The sequence below is a fragment of the Xenopus laevis genome, chromosome 7L (genome assembly GCF_017654675.1).
Source record: "Xenopus laevis strain J_2021 chromosome 7L, Xenopus_laevis_v10.1, whole genome shotgun sequence".
NCBI classification, from domain to species: Eukaryota; Metazoa; Chordata; class Amphibia; order Anura; family Pipidae; genus Xenopus; species Xenopus laevis.
The window spans coordinates 8,135,372-8,148,396 of NC_054383.1; the positions used below are offsets into that span (position 1 = coordinate 8,135,372).

The 13,025-nt window shown below is 40.3% G+C and overlaps 1 protein-coding gene across 6 annotated transcripts in view; it reads left to right on the plus strand.

Moving 5' to 3' along the window:
- sgms1.L (sphingomyelin synthase 1 L homeolog) overlaps window positions 1-13,025 on the plus strand; it is a 107,565-nt gene that overhangs the window by 43,465 nt on the left and 51,075 nt on the right. For 5 of the 6 annotated variants that reach the window (XM_041570194.1, XM_041570193.1, XM_041570195.1 and 2 more), the window contains one exon: window positions 3,637-3,712. The exons of the other annotated variant lie outside the window; for it this stretch is intronic. The gene's annotated coding sequence lies outside the window, so the exon portion shown is untranslated. The remainder of the gene's footprint in view (window positions 1-3,636; window positions 3,713-13,025) is intronic. 6 annotated transcript variants of the gene reach the window in all.

Here is a 13,025-nt window from a genome sequence, read left to right on the forward strand (position 1 = left end):
TGTATGATTAATATTTTCTCTTTGTATATATCTATGATTTCCTCTTCCCCTGCCTCCATGCAGTTGTTGGAGGCCATCGCTGGGGAGGTTCCACGTCATTCACAAAATCCATTATCTGCGATGTGCAGCTGTACGTCCTCTGCACGGATATTCCCTGCTATCAGTCGGTACAACTGCAGAAATGCTAAATTATATTCTTTTTTTTATTTATTTAATTTTTTACCACGACTGCGTTGTGTGTAGGAGGACAGAATCTTTTTGTTTATAATAAGAACAACATTCAAAATGTTTTTGGTGGCAGCTAGGCCACATTGTGCCCTAGATCTCGGGGAATTTTACTTCCTAGCCCCTTAACCCACCTAGCTGATTGGCCAGGCTATGCCGTTGCTTTCTTGTTACATGTTAAAACCATGATTGTGCATAGCCCCTGTTGTTTTTCATACAAACCAGTTATAGTCTTTATCTTACTCAAAATACTTCCTTCTGAGTTGTTAGGTACATGGGAATATCTACACTGCTATGGCGTTATGCTTTCTCTCTATACAGACTATGAGCAAACGTAGGGGCTGTTCCTGCTGAATTGTGCTTAGTACAGGGGAATACCTATGCTGCCATAGTTTTATGGTATCTCTCTGTACAGACTATGAGCAAATTTAGGGGCTGTTCCTGCTGAATTGTGCTTAGTACAGGGAATACCTATGCTGTCATAGTTTTATGGGATCTCTCTGTACAGACTATGAGCAAACTTAGGGACTGTTCCTGCTGAATTGTGCTTAGTACAGGGGAATACCTATGCTGCCATAGTTTTATGGTATCTCTCTGTACAGACTATGAGCAAATTTAGGGGCTGTTCCTGCTGAATTGTACTTAGTACAGGGAATACCTATGCTGTCATAGTTTTATGGGATCTCTCTGTACAGACTATGAGCAAACTTAGGGACTGTTCCTGCTGAATTGTGCTTAGTACAGGGAATACCTATGCTGCCATAGTTTTATGGTATCTCTCTGTACAGACTATGAGCAAACTTAGGGACTGTTCCTGCTAAATTGTGCTTAATACAGGGGAATACCTATGCTGCCATAGTTTTATGGGATCTCTCAGTAAAGACTATGAGCAAACTTAGGGGCTGTTCCTGCTGAATTGTGCTTAGTACAGAGGAATACCTATGCTGCCATAGTTTTATGGGATCTCTCTGTACAGACTATGAGCAAACTTAGGGACTGTTCCTGCTGAATTGTGCTTAGTACAGGGGAATAACTATGCTGCCATAGTTTTATGGTATCTCTCCATACAGGCAAGTACAGGTATGGGACCTGTTATCCAGAATGCTTAGGACCTGGTGCTTTCCGGATAACCGATCTTTCCGTAATTTGGATCTTCATACCTTAAGTCTACTAGAAAATCATATAAACATTAAATAAACCCGATAGGCTGGTTTTGATTCCAATAAGGATAAATTATATCTTAGTTGGGATCAAGTACAAGCTACTGTTTTATTATTACACAGAAAAAGGAAATCCGTTTTAAAAATTTGGATTATTTGGATAAAATGGAGTCTATGGGAGAAAACGTTTCCATAATTCAGAACTTTCTGGATAACGGATTTCTGGATAATGGTTCCCATACCATAGTTGCTTTTAATGCCACACATCTCTCCGAAGCAGTTGGGTTAAATTGCCTGTGATCTTCAAAATATTAGTAGGAGTTGCAATGGTTGGAATGTGTGTTGGCTGCAGAGATGTAAGAAGCGCATTACTCGGACAATTTCAACTATTTCAGTTCACACTCTTCTGATCTTTTTTTTTTTCTCGAACCAGAATAAAGCAGAAACCTTAGGAATGACTGATAACCTTACTCCATCCTTAGGTGTTTAACCTGGGGCTCGTCATTGTGTAGCCTTATAGTACTTCAATTCCTTGATAGTATAAAACATAGTTTTTGCCAAAAGCCTAATCTCCAAAATCTCCAGTTCCATTGAGCAGGGGTGCCAAGTTAATATTGCGTATAAAATAGTTTCATAACTTATATCTCTGGGGATATCCTATATATGAAAAGAGTTCTACAAAGACACAGTTATGGTGGAGCTGATGGGGCCTCTTTTTAGGGGTCACTATTGAGAAACTGACTTTGAATGCTGATTTGAGTGATCTCACGTTAAAGGGGTTGTTCACCTTTAAATTAACTTTTAGTATGATATAGAGTGTGATATTCTGAGACAATTTGCAATTGGTTTTCATTTTTTATTATCTGTGTTTTTTTAAAATTTATTTATTTAGATTTTTATTCAGCAAATAAATAACCATGCACTGATTTGAATAAGAGACTGGAATAGGAGAGGTCCGACTAGAAAGATGAGTTATGGATATTAGCAATAATCTTACATTTGTAGACTTTTAGATGGGGTCCGTGACCCCCCATTCGAAAGCAGGAAAGAGCCAGATGATGAAGGCAAATAATTCGAAAACTATAGAAAAGAAAAAAATTGAAGACTAATTGAAAAGCTGTTTAGAATTTTCCATTTTATAACATGCTAAAGGTGAACTACCCCTTTAAGCATTTATCCACCCCTGGAAGACCGCGTTTAGAGCAATAAATTCTTTTCAAATTCAATTTCCCAGTTCATTTTTGGTTTGGTGTAATCTCACATTCCTGCCAACGTGCCTTTGGCCAATGCCAAGTTGGGTATGTGTCTGGGGGTGGTCTGGCATCATCTAGTTAGAGCTTTAGAGCCTTTTATTTTTTTATTAATTGGGAACTTCATGCTACTTTGATGGCAGGGCCTAATTACTTGGGCCCCTTTGGAGCCATGGGCCGGTTATCTAATATAAGGGCAGGGGCACACGAAGCTTCTGGGGGAGATTAGTTGCTGAGCGACAAATCGCTTCTTCAGGCGACTAATCTCCCCGAACTGCCTCCCCGCCAGCTAGAATCGAAATCGCCAGTGGGATGGCACTCCGAGCGCTACGTTTTCTGAAATCGCCAGAAGTCTCCTTGTGAGGCGACTTCGGAAAACAATGTGCTCCTAGTGCCATCCCGCCGGCAATTTAGATTCTAGCCAGCGGAGAGGCAGTTCGGGGAGATTAGTCACCCGAAGAAGCAGCGATTTGTCGCTCGGCAACTAATCTCCCCCAGTAGCTTTGTGTGCCCCTGCCCTAAGGGCAGAGACACACAGGAAGATTCGGGGAGATTTAGTCGCCGTCGGGATGGCACTCGGATCGATTAGTTTTCCGAAGTCGTCGCAGAGTTGCCTCACAAGGAAACGTTGGGAGACTTGGGAAAACTAAGTGATCCGAGTGCCATCCCGCCGGCGACTTATATTCTAGCCAGCGGGAAGACAATTCGGGAGAGGTTAGTCGCCCGAAGAAGAAGCGATTTGTCGCTGGCCGACTATTCTCCCGAAATAGCAGCGTTTGTCTCTGCCCTAAAATTGCCCTGCTTACAGTCACTTATATAAAAACAAATATGCGCTCACGTCAGATTGTACTTTCTAAGGTAAAGTAAATATAAATCCTATCAATAGCAAATATTGGCTGATGCTTATTTAATCCTCTTCTGTTCCAGGATTCTCCATCTCACTGTAACTTGTTTCCTTTTCATTGTGACTTAACCACAGCTACTGTTTCCTCTCGCTTTAGTATAAGGAAGATCAGAGCCCGGAGCTCAGGATGATCCTGTATCAAGAGAAGACGAGAACGTGTGAGGCTTATTGAGGTAAGTCCATTTATATATCTCCGTGCTAAATAAAGGTTCTTACGTTCTGCGTGAAGTTTGGTTAAATTAAAAAAAAAAAAAGTGAAAGTGAACCTTCCCAGATCTGTTTTGGTGCCGTTTTATAGAGGAGTTATTGAGAGCTTATTGATAAACTCTAATTATGGTGTGGTATGAAAATGGCAGTGTGGCTGATCGAAAAAAGCTGCAAAAGATTGTGAGAATGGCAGGCGAGATCATTGGAGAGACTTTACCATCAATCCGAGACATCTTCTATAAGCAATGTGCTCTCCAGTATAGCAGCTGAACTGTCGCATCCTTTTTATACGTTTTTTTGTCCTCTGCCATTGGGCAAGAGGTATCGCAGCATTTGAGCTCACTCAGCCAGATTTTGTAATAGTTTTATTTCTTGGGCTGTGAGATTTTTAAATGAACAATTGTCTTCTTAAAGGGATACTGTCATGGGAAAAAAAATCTTTTCAAAATGAATCAGTTAATAGTGCTGCTCCAGCAGAATTCTGCATTGAAATCTGTTTCTCAAAAGAGCAAACAGATGTTTTTATATTCAATTTTGAAATCTGACATGGGGCTAGACATATTGTCAATTTCCCAGCTGCCCCCAGTCATGTGACTTGTGCTCTGATAAACTTGAATCACTCTTCACTGCTGTACTGCAAGTTGGAGTGATATCACCCTCCTCCTCCCCCCCCCAGCAGCCAAACAAAAGAACAATGGCAAGGTAACCATGTAGCAGCTCCCTAACACAAGATAACAGCTGCCTGGTAGATCTAAGAACAACACTCAATAGTAAAAACACATCAGAATTCTCCACTGAAATCCATTTCTCAAAAGAGCAAACAGATTTTTTTATATTCAATTTTGAAATCTGACATGGGGCTAGACATATTGTCAAGTTTCCCAGCTGCCCCCAGTCATGTGACTTGTGCTCTGATAAACTTCAGTTGCTCTTTACTGCTGTACTCCAAGTTGGAGTGATATCCCCTTGTCCTTCCCCCCCCCAGCAGCCTAACAACAGAACAATGGGAAGGTAACCAGATAACAGCTGCCTGGTAGATCTAAGAACAACACTCAATAGTAAAATCCAGGTCCCACTGAGACACATTCAGTTACATTGAGTAGGAGAAACAACAGCCTGCCAGTTTTTTTTTAACCCTGATTCCCCTAGATTAGTTAAAGGAAATGATGGGTAATATGGAGTTGGTTACGAAAGAGAATTTTATCTTGTATAACTCATGCACTTTATTGATTGAGATGTTTTAGATGATGAGCAAGACACAAAATTGTTGTCACAATAAAATATATATCATTTTTCTTTATGGATATATATGAGCACAATAGTATGCTCTTAACAGTAGAGGGTGGTAGAAGATTATTAGAAATGGCCCATTTGCATAATTATATTAGAATAGCACATTATACACTTTTAAATTTGCACAACATTGTAATACAATAGCATGATACACTTATATTGGCTATATTGTAAAACTGAATTGAATATTGGTTGTTTTTCTTTGCACACTGTTATTTTTTGTGTCTAGTGCTAACTGCAGTGTGATTATTGCAGTTTATGCTAATATCCTGGTTGGTGTATATGTATTGAGTGGGTGTATGGCTGGGGCAGAAAGGGAAAATAATTGTAACCATTTAATTTTCTCTCGCTGTGTATGACTTTTTGTATGCAGTAGTGATGGCAATAAATTGGATTTGACTTTATTTTGACTTGACTTGAAATTCCATAAACCGCTTTTTTGATGTTTTTTTGGGTCAGATTTGCCAATTGATGGCTTTTTGTTAACTCCCAGTTAACTCCCAGTTAACCCAAATTCATTGTTATGATCATTGTCTGGACCTGCAGGTGCACTTACAGCTCACTTGATTGTGACTCAAGATAATAACTGCCCCATTTTCAAGTAACAACCACAAGGGGACACCATTGAGTCTAAGGGATTAACCTAGGAATGGATAGGGGCGATTAGATCACCCTTAAAGGACCAGTAACATCAAAAAAAAAAAAAATTGAAAAAAATACACCAAACTTTAAAATTTCAGAGTCTTTATTTAGAAATAAGTTACCGAAACTCGGGTCGTGCTCCACTTCAGAATAGGCAGACCATCGTGCGGCGCTTGATTTCTCTTCCCTGCCTTCCTTATAGGAGATAGCCAGGGAGGAGAAATCGAGCACCGCACAATGGATTGACGCCCTGTGGCCTTTTCTGAAGAGGAGTTTCGCTAAGTTATTTCTTAATAAAGGCTTTGCGATTTTAAATTTTCATTTGTCTTAGTGCTTTTTTTAAAGAATTTTTTTAAATTTTTTTTATGTTACTGATCCTTTAAATGACTTTTGTCTAAAAGGGGTTGTTCACCTTTGAAAAAACTTTTAGTATGCTGTACAGAGTGATATTCTGAGACAATTTGCAATTGGTTTTCATTTTTTATTATTTAAAGTTTTTGAGTTATTTAGCTTTTAATTCAGCAGCTCTCCAGTCTGCAATTTCGGCAATTTGTTGGCTAGGGTCCAAATTCCCCTAGCAACCATGCATTGATTTGAATAAGAGAGTGGAATATGAATAGGAGAGGCCTGAATAGAAAGATGAGTAATAAAAATTAGCGATAACAATACATTTGTAGCCTTACAGAGCATTTGTTTTTATAAGGGGTCAGTGACCCCCATTTGAATGCTGCAAAGAGTTAGAAGTAAAAGGCAAATAACTATAAAACTATATAAAAAAAAATAATCAAAACCATTTGAAAAGTTGCTTATAATTGTCCATTCTATAACATACTAAAAGTTACCTTAACGGTGAACCACCCCTTTAAATATCTTTCTGCCTAGCAATCTAAAAGGTGCTGAAATTATGATCCACAACTCCCAGCATCTTCTGAAGATACTAAGGTAACAAGGCTATAAAATAGCAATAGGCAGGTTGTGATCTGAAGGTCTATACTGAATATGGGTCCAGTAACAGATACTGGAAATATTTCTACCCCAAGCTGTAGGTAAACAAATATTATTATTCTTGACTTTTTATCATTTCGTGTACTCGTATGTATTAATAGGAGCCGGAAAGATCCAGACACTCTCACATTTAGGGCAGAGACATGCTCGGATTCGGGGAGATTTAGTCGCCCGCCGATAAACCGCCTCTTCTTCGGGGTGACTAATCTCCCCAAACTGCCTCCTGCCAACTAGAATGTAAATCACCAGCAGGATGGCACTCGGATCGCTTCATTTTCCGAAGTCGCCCCAAAGTTTCCTCGTGGGGCAACTTCCAGGTGACTTTGGAAAAGAAGCACACCCTTCTAGGATGAGATTAGTCGCCCTTATTTCTGATTCCATTTGAAGCTGAGGGATTGGCAAGAGCTTAACCTCGTTTGTCAGGCTGACCACAATGTTTATATCTAAATACTGGAAGCTTCTTCTTGATGACAGGGGACAGGAATCAAAATACAAGAGGCCTAATTTGTGAAGCTGAGCGCAGCATGCAAAGTGCTAAAAAAATGGCTGCTCTTGCACCTCAACTCTTGCATTCCTGCCCTATGTAAATGACCCATTTAAATGTTTTATTTGTAACTATTTAGTGCAGATAGAATAATGAAAGCAAATGCTAAATTTCCCTATAATCAGTTGATAAGTGTGATAGCTGTCTCCTGTCTGGGAGTGTTATCTTTTGCACTGATACTATCGGCTCCCATTTCACACCCTCATTGTATAGTGTTGTCTGCCACAACCATTTGTTGCAGTCCTTAATCTTATGCATAACAGGGGATTTTCAGAGGTAAGAATTGTCCAGACTTCGGTGTCCGACTCTTTTACTGCCCTCCCTCCCCAGACTTCCTACATCAGTTGTTCCTGAAAGTGCAGGATTTATCGTAATGACGAAAATCCTGCATCTTTAAAAAAAACAAAAAAACCATTGGAAATTGGCTGATAAAAACAAAATACAGATATGGGATCCGTTATCTGGACACCCGTTACCCGGAAAGCTCCATTACGGAAACGTCATATCTCATCCAAATAATCCAATTTAAATAATGACTTTGTTTTCTGTGTAATAATAAAAGTACCTTGTACTTGATCCCAAATTGATCTAGTACATTTAAGGTATGAAGATCCAAATTATTGAAAGGACTGTTATCTGGAAAACCCCAGGTCCCTAGCATTCTGCATAACCGGTCCCATACCTGTGTAGATTTATGCAGAAATTCTACTTCTAAGGAACCATAACTACTGATTGTTGTGACTGCAGGAGAGTTACTCATGGGGAAGTGTATGGAAAACAGTGAGGATCAGATAGGATCTGTGCAGCGATTGGGACAGAATGTTCTGTTATACAGATAGCTAGAATCTCAGCTGCCATAAAGCAGGACAGGACTGCTGCTTACAATGGGGATCAGATAGGATCTGTGCAGCCACTGGGACAGAATGTTCTGTTATACAGATAGCTAGAATCTCAGCTGCTATAAAGCAGGACAGGACTGCTGCTTACAATGGGGATCAGATAGGATCTGTGCAGCCAATGGGACAGAATGTTCTGTTATACAGATAGCTAGAATCTCAGCTGCCATAAAGCAGGACAGGACTGCTGCTTACAATGGGGATCAGATAGGATCTGTGCAGCCACTGGGACAGAATGTTCTGTTATACAGATAGCTAGAATCTCAGCTGCCATAAAGCAGGACAGGACTGCTGCTTACAATGGGGATCAGATAGGATCTGTGCAGCCACTGGGACAGAATGTTCTGTTATACAGATAGCTAGAATCTCAGCTGCCATAAAGCAGGACAGGACTGCTGCTTACAATGGGGATCAGAAAGGATCCATGACTACTTGTACCCTACCATGAAATCTATTATTCAGCATTGAAAGTAAATGGAAAGTATAGTCCCTGCTATAGTGAATCAGAGCCAGAGCAGGGAGTCCCTAGATGAATATGCAGATACATTCGCTGACACTAATGAGAGTTACAAAGAGGAGCGATGCAGTAGGAACAGAAAGCATCTCTAATTATACTTGCCACGCACTTTTAATGGCACAGTTCAGAGAGCCGAAGCACAAGTTCCCCTGCCGCTTTCATTGATGAATCCATCAGAGCTTATTTAAAGAGCGTCGTGGGTCACAGTGAGAGTTGGTTCTACTTGCAAAAAGCCATCGGGACAATTTCAACTTGGCTGCGGTTCAGCCCAGCGATGCTTCTAGCCTTACAGAATGGCTCAAAAGTCCTTAGCAGGCCTTGTTTAAAGGAGAACTAAATAAAGGAATGGGTGCGGCTCACCAAAAGTCTTTGTTGGTTTAATTCCACGGGTTATCCTGTGTTCGATATCCCAAATCAATGTATCAATAACGTTGTTGGTTGTGGAACAAACCCAAGGCAGCTAGTTGACTGCAATACTCTTTATTGGGAGGTAGGCTGTTGTGTAACTCTACCTCCCAATAAAGAGTATTGCAGTCAACTAGCTGCCTTGGGTTTGTTCCACAACCAACTACATTATTGATAAAGGAGAAATAAACCCTGAAAATGAATATGCTTAAAAATGCCATATTTTATATAGTGAACTTATTGCACGAGGCTAAAGTTTGAGCTTGTCAATAGCAGCAATGATCCAGGACTTCAAACTTGTCACAGGGGGTCACCATCTTGGAAAGTGTCTGTGACACTCACATGCTCAGTGGGCTCTGATTGGCTGTTGAGAAGCTAAGCTTAGGGCTCGTCACTAATTATCCAGCAGCAGAAAATGAGCTTCCCTGGCTGTAATATAAGCTGATGCTACAGGTTTGCTGATTATTAAATTCTGATGCTAATTGCACTGATTTCTGTGCTGCCATGTAGTAATTATCTGTATTAATTACTAATCAGCCTTATATTGTGACATTTCTATTCTATGTGTACTGTATATTGTGAGTGGGTCCCTAAGCTCAGTAAGTGACAGCAGCACAGAGCATGTGCAGTGAATCAGCAGAAAAGAAGATGGGGAGCTACTGGGGCATCTTGGAAACACAGATCTTTACTGCTAAAGGGCTGTGGTTGCCTTGGGCTGGTACAGAGGCACAAAACATCATGTACAACATTTCTAGCTACTTCTTTAGTTAGGCTTTAGTTCTCCTATAAAGGAGCAGTTGTATATTTGTCTTATTGATCTCCCAGCTGCTCATCAGACCTTTTAGTTTATTTTATAGGAGATATCAAAGAGTCGTGCTTGCTAAGGATGGAACCATTCAGCTTTCAGCAGCTGCTATGTAACCGCTGAAGAATAGATACTTGCAAATTGTGTCATTGCCTATTATTGGCTAAAACTACAGAGGTTTGATTGATGTTTGATGTGGCTCCATTGTATGGATGGATCCATGTAAACGTCTATGCACGGACCAAAGGGAAATCAGTTTGAGAATTTGCTAATCGAATGTGCAGAGAGCTCCTTTAATTCAATCCAGCCGTGTAATTGCAGTTGGATGATGTCCTGCATGACCCGGTCTTTCTTTCACAGGCTTTAATGAAATCTCTTATTACATTTCTACTTTCCGGTTGCCTTGGCGCCAAAAGGCTGTTCCCGTTGAACGTCAGAATTGAATGAACGAGGCCGAGGGCATTTTCTGGGCAGAAACGCAGATCCCACTCTGGAAATTTCCTCTCTTCGTAAAGACACGATTGACCGCGCCAGGGTGAATCAATAAGAAGAATAGGGAAATATAGAATTCATTAAGGGGACTGACCAATTAGGCATTTAGAAATCAATTCTTGATTTGAATGACATTGCTTGCTAAGTAAAACAGTGATTCAGAAGGTGTTGGCTAAGGCCAGCCACAAATTCATTAAAGAACCAGTAACATCAAAAAAATGAGTTTGTATACAGAGAAAAAAAAACACCAAGACTCAACTACCGCTCCTCTCGATTTCTCCTCCGTGGCTCAAAGTATACTAACGAATTTTTAGCAAAAATTTTTTTTATGTTACTGGTCCTTTAAAGGAACAGTAACGTCAAAAAATAAAAGTGTTTTAAAGTAATGAAAATATAATGCAGTGTTGCCCTGCACTGGTAAAGCTGCTGTGTTTGCTTCAGAAACACTACTATTGTTTATATAAATAAGCTGCTGTGTAGCAATGGGGGCAGCCATTCAAAGGAGAAAAAGCTCAGGTTACACAACAGATAGCAGATAAGCTCTGTCTGTCTAATGGTGTTATCTGTTATCCATTAGTTAACCTGTGCCATATAGCCGTTTTTCAATTTCCGCCATTGCTACACTTCAGCTTGTTTATATGAACTATAGTAGTGTTTCTGAAGCAGTTTTACCAGTGCAGGGCAACACTACATGATATTTTCATTACTTTAAAATACTTTCATTTTTTGTTGTTACTGTTCCTTTAAATGGATGCTGCTCCAGCAAAATTCTGCACTGAAATCTGTTTCTCAAAAGAGCAAACAGAATTTTTTTATATTTGAAATAGGGCTAGACATATTGTCCGTTTCCCAGCTGCCCCCAGTCATGTGATAAACTTCAATCACTCTTTACTGCTGTACTGCAAGTTGGAGTGATATCACCCTCTCCCTTTCACCCCCAGCAGCCTAACAACAGAACAATGGGAAGGAAACCAGATAGCAGCTCCCTAACACAAGATAACAGCTGCCTGGTAGATCTAAGAACAGCACTCAATAGTAAAATCCAGGTCCCACTGAGACACATTCAGTTATATTGAGTAGGAGAAACAACAGCCTGCCAGAAACAGTTCCATCCTAAAGTGCTGGCTCTTTTTGACCAGGCAAAAACCAATATTACAACTAAAAATACACTTGTTGGTTCAGGAATGAAATTTTATATTGTAGAGTGAATTATTATCAGTGTAAACAGTGTAATTTAAAATATCAAAATATCATAAAAATCATGACAGAATCCCTTTAATTTATCCTAGTAGCCTGGACACTAGGGGACACTGTTTTTATTAGATGATGTCGATGGGGTTGTGTCTGTAAGCGTTCTGCATGGCATTACAGGGCCTTAGGGTTCCCTGGTCAGTTAATGACCCCATGCATATGTTTATTAGTTACTCATAAATGCCACAAGATCAAACAGAAGGTTAATGAATTGCTTTGTGTTCCCTAACCAGGAGCAACACAGCCAGTTATGGGGTCCATTCAGACTCCTATATAGTAGCACTGGTATTGACTAGTTTATCCCCAGGATTAGTTTTGCTGATTTATTAATAAATTACATTTAAACCTCATTAACCCGACACAGCAATACATTATGCTGTGGCAGAAAAGAGGGATTTATTATAATGTCCCAGTCAATTGCTGCCCCTTTATAATTCCCCATTACTGTGTGCTGGACTCATCATCCTTAAACAAATGCCAAAGGGAGCTTTAAAGTGGCCATAGACAGGCAAGTTCTGGCTGTTGATTTAGTTTTCCAGAAAAAGAAAGGGAATGTAATTATAAGTAATGTTGACTGGCTTATGTTACATTGTTTCAATTCTCATGTGCTGTTGCTCCTTAACCTACTGATGTGAGTAGTGCCCTGTGATACTCTCCTGCTCTGTTCTGGCTCTATAGGGGTTAAATGTCTCGCTGTACTAATATATCATGCACTCTACTGCTTTGGATTTTGATCAGATGCTGCTATAAATACTACGCTCCCATAAACTGATTGGAATTTGAGCTCCGTATCTTTAAATTCACCAATGTGGTCATCTGACTTTTCTGTGGCTGCTCTGGTGGCCACAAACATGTTTCCATGTGACCCCCATAGCTTGGCTTGGCCAGGATTGGAAACCCACATGAATATATTTCCACTGCTGTAGGTAAAGGAGGAGATCTAATAAATCCAGTATAGAGTTCATTCTATGTCGTGCCTGTTGCTTCCCATCTCTTTCCTGTTCACATACTTTGGGCCCATTTTGTTAGCAACATCCAAAACCAATCGTAACGGTACAGAACCTCATTTTAATGATGGGCTCACTGGCTGGCACCCTAGGCCCCGGACTTAACAGCCCCCCTCCCATCATTTGGAAGTGATGTCACATGCAGGGGTGCGCATGATGTCACTTCCCTCCCTGTAGAAATGTTTATTTAAAAAAAAGTATTTATATAGGCACCCAAGGGCTACACCCCAAAAGCTGCTGCTCTGAGCACAGGTCCTTGTGTGCCTATATATAAATTCAACCCTGGCTGCCCGTTAGTACAATACCCTCAAGGTCAGGGCTGGTGTTGCCACCTTTTCTAAAAAATTTTACTTGCCAATGGGGGGGGGACGGGAACAAAAAGGGGTGGGCTGTGCTGTAAAAGGGGTCGCTCAGCGACTAAT